The sequence below is a fragment of the Zingiber officinale genome, chromosome 8A, assembly GCF_018446385.1.
Source record: "Zingiber officinale cultivar Zhangliang chromosome 8A, Zo_v1.1, whole genome shotgun sequence".
NCBI classification, from domain to species: Eukaryota; Viridiplantae; Streptophyta; class Magnoliopsida; order Zingiberales; family Zingiberaceae; genus Zingiber; species Zingiber officinale.
The window spans coordinates 114,490,137-114,502,779 of NC_056000.1; the positions used below are offsets into that span (position 1 = coordinate 114,490,137).

At 42.1% G+C, this 12,643-nt stretch overlaps 1 long non-coding RNA gene across 1 annotated transcript; it reads right to left on the reverse strand.

Annotated features, from left to right (window-relative positions):
- Window positions 1-11,538: 11,538 nt before the first annotated feature.
- LOC122012536 lies at window positions 11,539-12,112 on the reverse strand. Its single transcript, XR_006120249.1, has 3 exons — window positions 12,015-12,112; window positions 11,742-11,787; window positions 11,539-11,649 (listed from the first exon to the last, which is right to left on the reverse strand). It is a non-coding gene; the product is annotated as an uncharacterized LOC122012536 (long non-coding RNA).
- Between the last annotated feature and the right edge of the window lie 531 nt (window positions 12,113-12,643).

The window sequence follows — 12,643 nt, forward strand, 5'->3', positions numbered from 1 at the left end:
TATTCAGTGTCCGGATGAGTCTTGTGTATACAAGAAGTGTAACGGAAACGTGGTGGTATTTCTTGTACTATACGTAGATGATATTTTGTTAATTGGCAACAATGTCAAGGTATTATCGGACATAAGGGTATGGTTGTCCAAACAATTTGATATGAAGGACTTAGGAGAATGTGCACACATTCTTAGGATCAAAGTTATAAGGGATCGCAAGAAAAGAATGTTGTGTCTATCCCAAGCTTCATATATAGATACAGTCCTTGCTCGTTTTAGCATGCAGAACTCCAAGAAAGGTTTCTTACCTTTTAGGCATGGAGTAGCCTTATCTAAAGAGATGTCTCCGAAGACATCAAAGGAGATTGAGGACATGAAGACAGTTCCTTATGCTTCAGCTGTAGGAAGTCTTATGTATGCAATGCTGTGTACGAGTCCTGATATCTGTTTTGCCGTGGGCATGGTCAGAAGATATCAGAGTAACCCTGGACAAGGACATTGGACTGCGGTAAAGCATATATTGAAGTATCTGAGAAGGACTAGAGATTATATGCTAGTTTACCAAGCAGACGAGTTGCTCCCTGTGGGTTACACGGATTCGGACTTTCAATCAGATAGGGACAATAGTAAGTCAACATCAGGCTATGTGTTTACTCTAGGAGGTGGAGCCATTGCATGGAGGAGTGTTAAGTAGAAATGCATCTCGGACTCAACCATGGAAGCTGAGTATGTGGCAGCCTCTGAGGCAGCCAAAGAAGTTGTATGGCTCAGGAACTTTCTAATGGACTTAGATGTGATTCCTGGTTTGTCTAAGATCATCACAATTCATTGTGATAATAGCGGTGCAGTTGCAAACTCGAAGGAACCACGAGCTCATAAGGCAAGTAAACATATTGAGCGCAAGTACCACCTGATACGAGAGTAACGACCCGCCTTCTGGGTACTAGGCTGTAAGGCGAATCGCTACAGTTAATGCTAAACTATACTGTGCGGAAAGCTGGGCTAATTAAAATTTTGCTAACTATTATCTTTGAAAAAAAACTAATCTGAATGTTCTAGGTGTACCTAGGAGTTGTACACATGCTAGGGGAGGGAAACTGGACATCCCAACTGAGCTAGGGACTATAAACTAAACTTCCCAACTACCTACCGAACCTGCCGATCGATCCACAGATCGATCGGAGCTGCGGTCGTTCTGTTCCCAACTGGATCGGTCGGCAGACCGATCCAGGTGTGGCTGGATCGGTCGGCAGACCGATCCAGGCACCCGAAACTCTCTGGAACACTACTGTATCGTGCTGGATCGGTCGGCTGACCGATCCAGGAGGATACAGTAGCCTACTGTATCTGTCTGGATCGGTCGGCTGACCGATCCAGTGACACTGCCCAGGCCCTGATCGGTCTGGAGACCGATCCAGTGACACTGCCCAGGCCCTGATCGGTCTGGAGACCGATCAGAGTTCTGATTTCAGCCCTGAACTCTGATTTCAGCACTTGTTCGTGCTAAAATCTCACATATGAGTTATACACTACATGAGGAACATTCTGATGACATAAAAACTAGTATTCTAACATAATTACTAACAACTTAAACCAATCTTCCATGAGTTAAACATTCTAGCATTTCAAAAGTGCATAAAACACGAAAACTAAAACTAATGAACTGTAAAATGCTATAGTAGGTGCAAATCCCTAGAGGATCTTTTATTCCAGTTCCTGCCACACACATCTTGATCTGCATTGACCTCCAGCCTCCACTGCTAGTCCATCTTTCCTTTACCTTTATCTGCAGTATAAGGAAAAATAGTATCTGTAAGCTTAAAGCTTAGTAAGAAACCATCTACCTCACAAAACATGCAACGATGCAAATATGATTTAAAATCATGCTGTTTAAAACATATGCTGAATATACTGAATAAACTTAGCATGGCATGGCATATAAGCACACAATCATGGCATATATCATACAATACATAGCAATCAAAACTAGCCATGGCATACTATCAACTAAAGCATGTGAACATGAACTGAACATAGAGCTATCATACCCAAATCATAGAAAAACTGGGCTGAACATATAATGAGCTAAGCTGAAACTAACTGATACTGAATTCAACTCAACTAACATAACTAATTTTGAGTTTTGAAAACTAATTCATAATAAGTGAAAATACATAATCATGCTGTTTGGGCCCGACAGCTGTACTTGCTATGCGCGCATCCCTAAATAGACCCGGGTTTGCAAGTCCCGAATTTAGTAGGGTTAACTAGGTTATCTAAACCTAGGAACGACTGTGGGAGTCCAACCCAATGGATATCTGATCCAGTACAGTGCCACTGAAAATAAAATACTGAAATAGCTAATACTTGCTTATTCTATTGTTTCTAGGTTATCTGAACCTAGAGCTAGGTTATCTAAACCTAGAGGCGACTGTGGGAGCCCACCCATTGGATATCTGATCCATATAAGCTGTAATAAACTGAGAATACTGAATAGATACTTCTAACGTATCTAACTGAGCTGTTAAAGATGCATATAGTGCATTTTTACTAAACTAGCTATTTTATCAAACACTTAGTGTGCCCTAACTCTCCTCTCTATTAGGGAGACCGCCTCTAGGCACCCGACAACATCAACCTCCTATCTGAAGAGGGAAGACATGCTCGGCCCATCTAGAGGTGCTCAACTAAACCCCTAATCTGCGAAGAGAGTTAAATACACCCTAGATATCGATAAAAATCTGTATACATCCTAACTAAAGCATAAAAACTCAATCGGAAGCTATTATACTGCAGGTGAGGGGTTTCTTACCTCCTATTCGTAATTTCTTACGATTCTATTCGCTAGAATTCCGGTGGAGATGAGCTTCTCGACGATCCGCTCACGTCTTCACGTGCTCTACTCGCGAAGGGAACGCCCTCTTGCTAAAATCACCGCCGGAGAATATCCTTGGGGCCCTAGGGAAGGAACCCTAGGGTTTCCTTGGTGTGGTGCCGAAAGAAGGAGGAAGGGGAAAAGAGTTGGCGTGAGGGCTTCGGTGGAGAGGGATTTTGCCGAACCAAAATCTAAAATAAACCAAACCCTCTTTAAGTTTCCTATTTATATTAAGTGGTTTAATGAACCCAACTCTAATATAAATATATTTGGTTCTCCTTTCTTTCAGCATGGCCCTGCTGGGTTCAACCGGTTACTAACATTATCCCTAAACCATAGGTCTCGGGTTCGATTCCCGCCTAAGCTATTTTGCGGTTCTATTTATTTTTGCTACTTCCGATATTCGGAAAATTTCTGAAAAATATCTAAAAAATCCAGAAAAATAATAGAATAATTCTAAAATAGTTTTGAGAATTTTCGGGTGTTACAATCCCCCATACCTTATAAAAAGTTCATCCTCGAACTTAGAACAATTCTGGGTACTTCTGTCTCATGCTGGCTTCTGTCTCCCAAGTTGCCTCTTCTGCTGTGTGACTGTGCCAAATGACTTTGACTAATGGTACTTCCTTGTTCCGCAATTTCTTAACTGCTCGGTCTATTATCTGAATAGGCTGGCTATCATAGCTGAGGTCTTCGCGGATCTGTACCTATTGGGGCTCAATCACCTGGGTGGCATCTGGGGTATGCTTCTTCAGCATGGAGACATAAAATACGTTGTGGACCGCTGACATTTCCTGGGGTAGCTTTAGCTCATATGCTACCTTGCCCACTCTTCTGCTAATAAGGTATGGTCCCCCATACCTGGGACTAAGCTTGCCCTTCTTCCCAAAATGCATCACTCCCTTCATGGGAGCTACTATGAGGAACACTGTATCCCCGACTGAGAACTCTAAGGGTCTGCGCCGTGTATCAGCATAGCTTTTCTGGCGGCTCTGAGCTGTCTCTATCCTCTGGCGGATCTGCTGTATAGCTGCTGTGGTATCTGCGACTAGATCTGTCTGAAGCTCTAGTTCCTTCTGTTCACCACTCTCATACCAGCAGATTGGAGATCTACACCTCCGCCCATAGAGAGCCTCGTAAGGTGCCATGCCGATAGTGGCCTGATAGCTGTTGTTGTATGCAAATTCTGCTAGACTCAGATATTTGCACCAACTTCCTTTGAAATCTAGGGCACATGCTCGGAGCATATCTTCGAGTACCTAATTTACTCGCTCTGTCTGACCATCTGTCTGAGGATGGAATGCTGTGCTGAACTTTAACTTCATGCCCAATGCTGACTGTACACACTCCCAGAAGTGTGATGTAAATCTGCTGTCTCTGTCTGAAATAATGGTAGGTGGGACTCCATGAAGTCTGACGATCTCCTGGAGATACAACTGAGCTAGCTTCTCCATGGAGTAGGATATCTTGATAGCTAAAAAGTGGGCTGATTTAGTCAACCTGTCGACTATTACCCAGATGGCGTCAAAACCATTCGTGGTTCTGGGCAGTCCCACTATGAAGTCCATAGAGATATCCTCCCACTTCCATTCTGGAATCTGTATAGGCTGCAGAACTCCTCCTGGTCGCTGATGTTCTGCCTTGACCCTTGAGGCAGATGCTACCATATCTGGCGATGTCTCGCTTCATCCCGGACCACCAAAAACGGTTCTTCAGGTCTTGATACATTTTGGTGGAACCTGGATGCATCACATAGGGAGTCCTGTGAGCCTCATCTAAAATCTGTCTCTGTAGCTCCTCCTGATCTGGAACACAGTCTGTCGTCACCAAAATACAACACCCGCTATCGGACACTCTGAATTCTCTCTGATTCCGCTAGCCCTTGCTTGATTTTCTGAATTTCGTGGTCCTGTCTGAATATCACCAAGCAAGGTAGACTCTAAGGTCATAGTAGAGGCGTCCCACGATGAACTCGAGACCAAAGTCTACGATCTCCTTCAGGGGCGGTGACATGGCGGTAAGAGATAATAAGGTAGCATGGATTTTCTACTAAGTGTATCTGCTACCTTATTGGCTTTCCCCGGATGGTAGAGGATGTCTACATCATAGTCCTTGACCAGCTCAACCTTTGCTGTCGCATGTTAAGATCCTTCTGAGTGAAGAAATACTTCAGACTCTGATGATCTGTATACACTCTGCACTGAGCTCCATATAAGTAATGTCTCCAAATTTTGAGAGCGAACACTACTGCTGCCAGCTCAAGGTCATGAGTAGGGTAATTCTTCTCATAATCCTTGAGTTGTCTGGAGGCATAGGCGACCACCTTGCCATTTTGCATCAGTACTGCTCCTAGTCCCAACTTAGAGGCATCACTATAGATGTCAAAGCCGCTGGTGTCGTCTGGTAGAGCCAAAATGGGTGCACTGGTCAACCTCCTTTTTAGCTCGCTGAAGCTGTGCTCACTGTCCTCTGTCCACTGAAATTTTCTGTTCTTTCTGGTAAGAGCTGTTAGTGGGGAGGCTACCCTGGAGAAGTCCTCTACAAAATTCCTGTAATATCCTGCTAATCCCAGAAAGCTCCTGATCTCACTGGCGTTCTTAGGTCTCTTCCAGTTACTTACTACTTCTATCTTACTGGGATCTACCATAATACCATCCTTTGAGATGATGTGACCCAGGAAGGACACCTGATCTAGCCAAAATTCACATTTCGTGAACTTGGCGTATAGCTGGTTCTGCTGAAGGGTCTGCAATACTAGTTTCAGGTGCTCTGAGTGTTCTTCCTGAGTTCCTGAGTAGATAAGAATGTCATCGATAAACACAATAACAAACTTATCTAAATACTCCCTGAATACTCTGTTCATGAGATCCATGAAGGTAGCTGGAGCATTTGTCACGCCAAAAGGCATGACTACGAACTCGTAATGTCCGTATCTGGTCCTGAATGCTGTCTTCGGTATATCACCCTCCTTGACCCTGACTTGGTGATATCCTGATCTGAGGTCAATCTTAGAGAACACTGCTGCTCCCTTTAACTGGTCAAACAGGTCATCTATTCTAGGAAGAGGATACTTGTTCTTGATCGTGACCTGATTCAGTGCTCTGTAGTCTATGCATAGCCGCATGCTTCCATCCTTCTTCTTCACGAACAGTACGGGCGCTCCCCATGGTGAGTGACTAGGGCGTATGAAACCCTTGTCAAGCAGCTCCTGTAGTTGCTCATGAAGTTCCTTCAGTTCTGCTGGAGCCATGCGGTAAGGCGCCTTGGAAATAGGATTGGTGCCGGGGAAAAGCTCTATCTCAAATTCAATCTCCCTGACTGGTGCTAAGCCTGGTAACTCTTCAGGGAAGACTGCTGGGTAGTCACATACGACTAGAACCTCTGCTAGCTGTTGGCCCTTGTCCTGGCTGGTATTGACTACATGTGCTAAGTACCCCGTACATCCTGAATCCATCAACTTCTGTGCCTTCATAGCTGAGAGAAATTTTCTGGCTTTTCTCTTTGGTTCTCCGATGTACTCGAACTGTGCTTCTGCTTCGGGTTGGAACACGACTTTCTGTTTACGGCACTCTATGGAAACACCGTATCTGATCAGGAAATCCATTCCAAGGATGACGTCGTAGTCAGTCATTTCTAGCAGGATCAGATCACAAAAGAGCTCCCTGTCTGCTATAATGACTGGCACTGCCCTGAGCCAGTGCGTGGATGCCATAACTTCTCCCGAAGGTAGTGTCGTCAAAAACTGACCACTGAGTACCTCTGGAGCTATTTCTAATTTTTCGAAGAACATCCTGGCTATATATGAATGGGTTGCCCCAGTATCAAATAGAACAGTAGCACTATACTGAAAAATGCTAATCTGACCTGTGACAACCGTCGAGGCATTGGCTACGTCCTCTCTGGTGAGTGAGTAGATCCTCGCATTCGCCATAGCTGGAGGGGCTTCTAATCTGCCCTGGCTGATATGTGGACCCTCTAGAGTGGCCTGCATCTGGTATAACTGAGCTGGCTGGCCTGCATAATCTGCTGTGGCTGAGGAAGACCGGTCTTGTTCGGGCACTGCTTGGCCATGTGCCCTTCTTGTCCACATTCAAAGCATCCTCGTGTACCCTTGCGACAAACCCTTGGGTGGAATTTCCCACAAGTGGCACACTTTGGATAACTGGGTCGCTTGCTAGATGGTCCTCCTTTTGAGTCACTCCCTGCTTTGCGCTTGTTGTTGGAGTTCCCTTTCCAGTTGGAGCTGTGGCCTTGCTGTTTTTGAGTGTGAGAGTTTCCTTGGCCTTTGGACTCTGAGGAGACTTGCTTCTGCTGCTTTATGCTGTTCTGGTAATGCTCTGTGGTCAAGGCACTGCTCACTAACTCCTCTGTGGTTTGTAGCCTATGTATGCCACCAGCCACGTTCACTGCTATCTCTGGCCTCAGCATCTTGAGCATCAACCGGATTCGTTCCTTCTCTGTGCCGACTAGCTCTGGGCATAAACGAGCCAACCTGTTGAATTTCTTCACGGCTTCCTCAACTGATAGGTTGCCCTGACGAAACTCAGTGAACTCGTCGTAGTGGCGGTTTGTAACCCGTATATGAAAGAATTCCTCGAAAAACTCCTTCTCAAAGTCAGCCCATGTCATCTGGTTCACTGGGCGCTTCGTCCTGATTCTTTTCCACCACATGCGTGCGTCTCCTATCAGGCAGAAGGAGGCACACTTCACCTTCTCGTGTTCTGGCCAGTCTAGAAGCTCCATCGTGCTCTCCAGTGTTTTGAACCAGGCTTGTGCATCCCATGGTTCACTAGTGCCTGAGAAGTTCTCTGGCTTGACTCGTTGCCACTGGATCAGATAGGCTTCCTTTCTTGGCTCAGCTGCTGGGACTGCTGGTGCTGTTGCTGTAGGCTGAGCTGGTGGAACCTCCAAGACTACCGGAGTAGTCAAATTCGGTTCTGGGGTGACTGTGGGGGTACTCTGCTGATTAGCCTTTAAGGTGGCTATTTCCTGTTGTGTTCAGCTAGCTGCTGCTGTAACTAAGCCACTAATGCTGTAAGATCTGGAGGAGGCACTGAACTGGCTGCCTCTTGCTGGGGCTCAGTAGCTAGTGCCATTCTAGCTGGGCGTCCTCGTGCCATTTATAAAGACATAGAGAACATAACATAACTAATGTAATCACAGTTATATAACTACTGATATCATGTTTAAAACCATCACATACTAACAAGCAGTAGGCATATAAACATGAACTGTAACTAGAAAGCAAGAACAATAAAGAGAGTAGAGGTATTCTTACTTGGAAGCTACAGGTACAATGCTGATGTGTGTGTAGGAAGTATGGAACACTGCTCTGATACCACTCTGTAACGACCCGCCTTCTGGGTACTAGGCTGTAAGGCGAATCGCTACAGTTAATGCTAAACTATACTGTGCGGAAAGCTGGGCTAATTAAAATTTTGCTAACTATTATCTTTGAAAAAAAACTAATCTGAATGTTCTAGGTGTACCTAGGAGTTGTACACATGCTAGGGGAGGGAAACTGGACATCCCAACTGAGCTAGGGACTATAAACTAAACTTCCCAACTACCTACCGAACCTGCTGATCGATCCACAGATCGATCGGAGCTGCGGTCGTTCTGTTCCCAACTGGATCGGTCGGCAGACCGATCCAGGCACCCGAAACTCTCTGGAACACTACTGTATCGTGCTGGATCGGTCGGCTGACCGATCCAGGAGGATACAGTAGCTTACTGTATCTGTCTGGATTGGTCGGCTGACCGATCCAGTGACACTGCCCAGGCCCTGATCGGTCTGGAGACCGATCAGAGTTCTGATTTCAGCCCTGAACTCTGATTTCAGCACTTGTTCGTGCTAAAATCTCACATATGAGTTATACACTACATGAGGAACATTCTGATGACATAAAAACTAGTATTCTAACATAATTACTAACAACTTAAACCAATCTTCCATGAGTTAAACATTCTAGCATTTCAAAAGTGCATAAAACACGAAAACTAAAACTAATGAACTGTAAAATGCTATAGTAGGTGCAAATCCCTAGAGGATCTTTTATTCCAGTTCCTGCCACACACATCTTGATCTGCATTGACCTCCAGCCTCCACTGCTAGTCCATCTTTCCTTTACCTTTATCTGCAGTATAAGGAAAAATAGTATCTGTAAGCTTAAAGCTTAGTAAGAAACCATCTACCTCACAAAAACATGCAACGATGCAAATATGATTTAAAATCATGCTGTTTAAAGCATATGCTGAATATACTGAATAAACTAAGCATGGCATGTCATATAAGCACACAATCATGGCATATATCATACAATACATAGCAATCAAAACTAGCCATGGCATACTATCAACTAAAGCATGTGAACATGAACTGAACATAGAGCTATCATACCCAAATCATAGAAAAACTGGGCTGAACATATAATGAGCTAAGCTGAAACTAACTGATACTGAATTCAACTCAACTAACATAACTAATTTTTAGTTTTGAAAACTAATTCATAATAAGTGAAAATACATAATCATGCTGTTTGGGCCCGGCAGCTGTACTTGCTATGCGCGCATCCCTAACTAGACCGGGGTTTGCAAGTCCCGAATTTAGTAGGGTTAACTAGGTTATCTAAACCTAGGGACGACTGTGGGAGTCCAACCCAATGGATATCTGATCCAGTACAGTGCCACTGAAAATAAAATACTGAAATAGCTAATACTTGCTTATTCTATTGTTTCTAGGTTATCTGAACCTAGAGCTAGGTTATCTAAACCTAGAGGCGACTGTGGGAGCCCACCCATTGGATATCTGATCCATATAAGCTGTAATAAACTGAGAATACTGAATAGATACTTCTAACGTATCTAACTGAGCTGTTAAAGATGCATATAGTGCATTTTTACTAAACTAGCTATTTTATCAAACACTTAGTGTGCCCTAACTCTCCTCTCTATTAGGGAGACCGCCTCTAGGCACCCGACAACATCAACCTCCTATCTGAAGAGGGAAGACATGCTCAGCCCATCTAGAGGTGCTCAACTAAACCCCTAATCTGCGAAGAGAGTTAAATACACCCTAGATATCGATAAAAATCTGTATACATCCTAACTAAAGCATAAAAACTCAATCGGAAGCTATTATACTGCAGGTGAGGGGTTTCTTACCTCCTATTCGTAATTTCTTACGATTCTATTCGCTAGAATTCCGGTGGAGATGAGCTTCTCGACGATCCGCTCACGTCTTCACGTGCTCTACTCGCGAAGGGAACGTCCTCTTGCTAAAATCGCCGCCGGAGAATATCCTTGGGGCCCTAGGGAAGGAACCCTAGGGTTTCCTTGGTGTGGCGCCGAAAGAAGGAGGAAGGGGAGAAGAGTTGGCGTGAGGGCTTCGGTGGAGAGGGATTTTGCCGAACCAAAATCTAAAATAAACCAAACCCTCTTTAAGTTTCCTATTTATATTAAGTGGTTTAATGAACTCAACTCTAATATAAATATATTTGGTTCTCCTTTCTTTCAGCACGGCCCTGCTGGGTTCAACTGGTTACTAACATTATCCCTAAACCATAGGTCTCGGGTTCGATTCCCGCCTAAGCTATTTTGCGGTTCTATTTATTTTTGCTACTTCCGATACTCGGAAAATTCCGGAAAAATATCTAAAAATTCTAGAAAAATCATAGAATAATTCTAAAATATTTTTGAGAATTTTCGGGTGTTACAATCATCAAGCGAGGAGAAGTTGTCGTCGCCAAGATTGCATCAGAAGATAACCTAGCAGATCCTTTCACAAAGGCCCTTTCGGTGAAAGCTTTTGATCAGCATGTGGAGGGGATGAGAATCAGATGTAAGGCAACAAATATGGCAGCTTAGTCTTTTAGTATAAGTGGGAGATTGTTGGAGTGTATACTAAAAGCCTAGTACTACAAGAAAACATGGTTTCAGAGACGAAAAAATCAGTTTCTGAAAGTCACTTTTCCGTTTCTAAAAAAAGTTTGAGACAGAATATTCCGTATCTAAAATCCGTTATTGAAAGCCCCGTTGCTAATTTAAGAGACGAAAATATTCCGTCTCTAATTTAGAAACAGATTAAAAAGTCATTTATAAATCTGTTTTTAAATTAACCAAATAAAATAAATTTCAAATACAAAATCTGTCTCTAAATTTTGTTTTAAATCCGTCCTTAATCTGATTTAAATAACATATAAAAAATAATTTTAATCTGTTTATAATTATATTTATAAATCTATATATAATTTTATTTATAAATTTATTTCTATTTTTTATTATATTATATTTCTATATTCTTATCTACTACAAGAAACACACAAACATTTCAAATAAATATTTAAAATAACTAATTTCTAATCCAAAAGTATCATAAAATTAACATTGGGATAAATAAATATTTACATCATCTAATCAAATGTATAAATTTTTAAATCTCACCTTAAGTAATCTAATCTTTACATTCTATCACGACGCTCATGATCACAAGTTTCATATCCTCCTAGATATAAATGATTTGAATATTTCACCTCTTAAATCATTTTACAAACCTTCTCCTTTTCTTTTCTTTGCCTACCTTAGTTGATAAACTTTTCTTCCCTCTATCTATTTTTTGTGATAAGAAGTTCAACACTTTTTTACTTTCAATAATGTCTTCATCTATCCTCTTACTAGTAGCATGCATGTCTATGATTTTTTCCCTTTGCCCTCCCTTGTCTCAAACTCCATGAGATGAATTACTTCATACGGATTAATGAACCAACCAAGTTTGTTGAGACAATCTAGCAAAATCAAAACATGAAATGAGTAAGTTTAATAAATATAAAAAACAAGCATGCAATGAAATAACCTATATAAAAAAATGACTACTTACCAACAGTACAAATTTATATTATCTCCATTGAGATTTGGACCACAACCTAGGGGAGAAATGAGATAATCAAACTTAGGACAATTAACATATTAAGAATGTTAATGACAGTCTAGATATAGAATGTTATAAGAAGCAATGCTGGTATATGATGTATGATATTTATTTTTTATTACTGTAGTATGAAGTTCAGTAAATGGAGATGAACAAGTTAAATAGAAGACATAAAAATAATAAAACTAGCTTAACACGCTTTAAAGCGTGCCTTTTGTTGACCTTTTGTTGACTGTTGGCTGAAGAATATGAAGCATATGTTATCATAACCACATGACTATTGAGGAGCAAAATGGTAATCAAGTATCTCCCATGAGCAGTGCTTTCCCATCTTCACTGAAACTTTAAACTATCAGCAATAGCTAGCAGTCCCAGATGATTTATAATTAATTTTCAAGTAATTAATTAAGTATCAAACTCATCTATGTGGGAGTTGATAAAGCAAATGATAGCGACGAGATCAGTGTTTGTGGTGAAATGTTTCAATCCCAGCATCCCTTTGAGTTGTTGCATGATGAAGATGACCGTTGTACCTCCCATGAAACCAGTGATCATCGAATGTGAGAAGAACTCCACCACTCAGCCTACATATGCACGTATTCATCCATCGAGATATATATATATAATTAGTGAAAACATTATCGACTTTTTTTGCAGCTTACGTACACTAGAAATTAACGCACTTTAATTCTCATCAAGCGAGGAAAAACTATTAATAAATAGAAACTCTGCATGGTCAATTATAATTTATTACCTGAAGATGTCGAGCGCCGCTTGAAAGAGTCCAGCGAAGAAGGCGGCGGTGAAGAGAAAATGCGTGTCCAACTCCGGGTGGTCAACCGGCGATACTT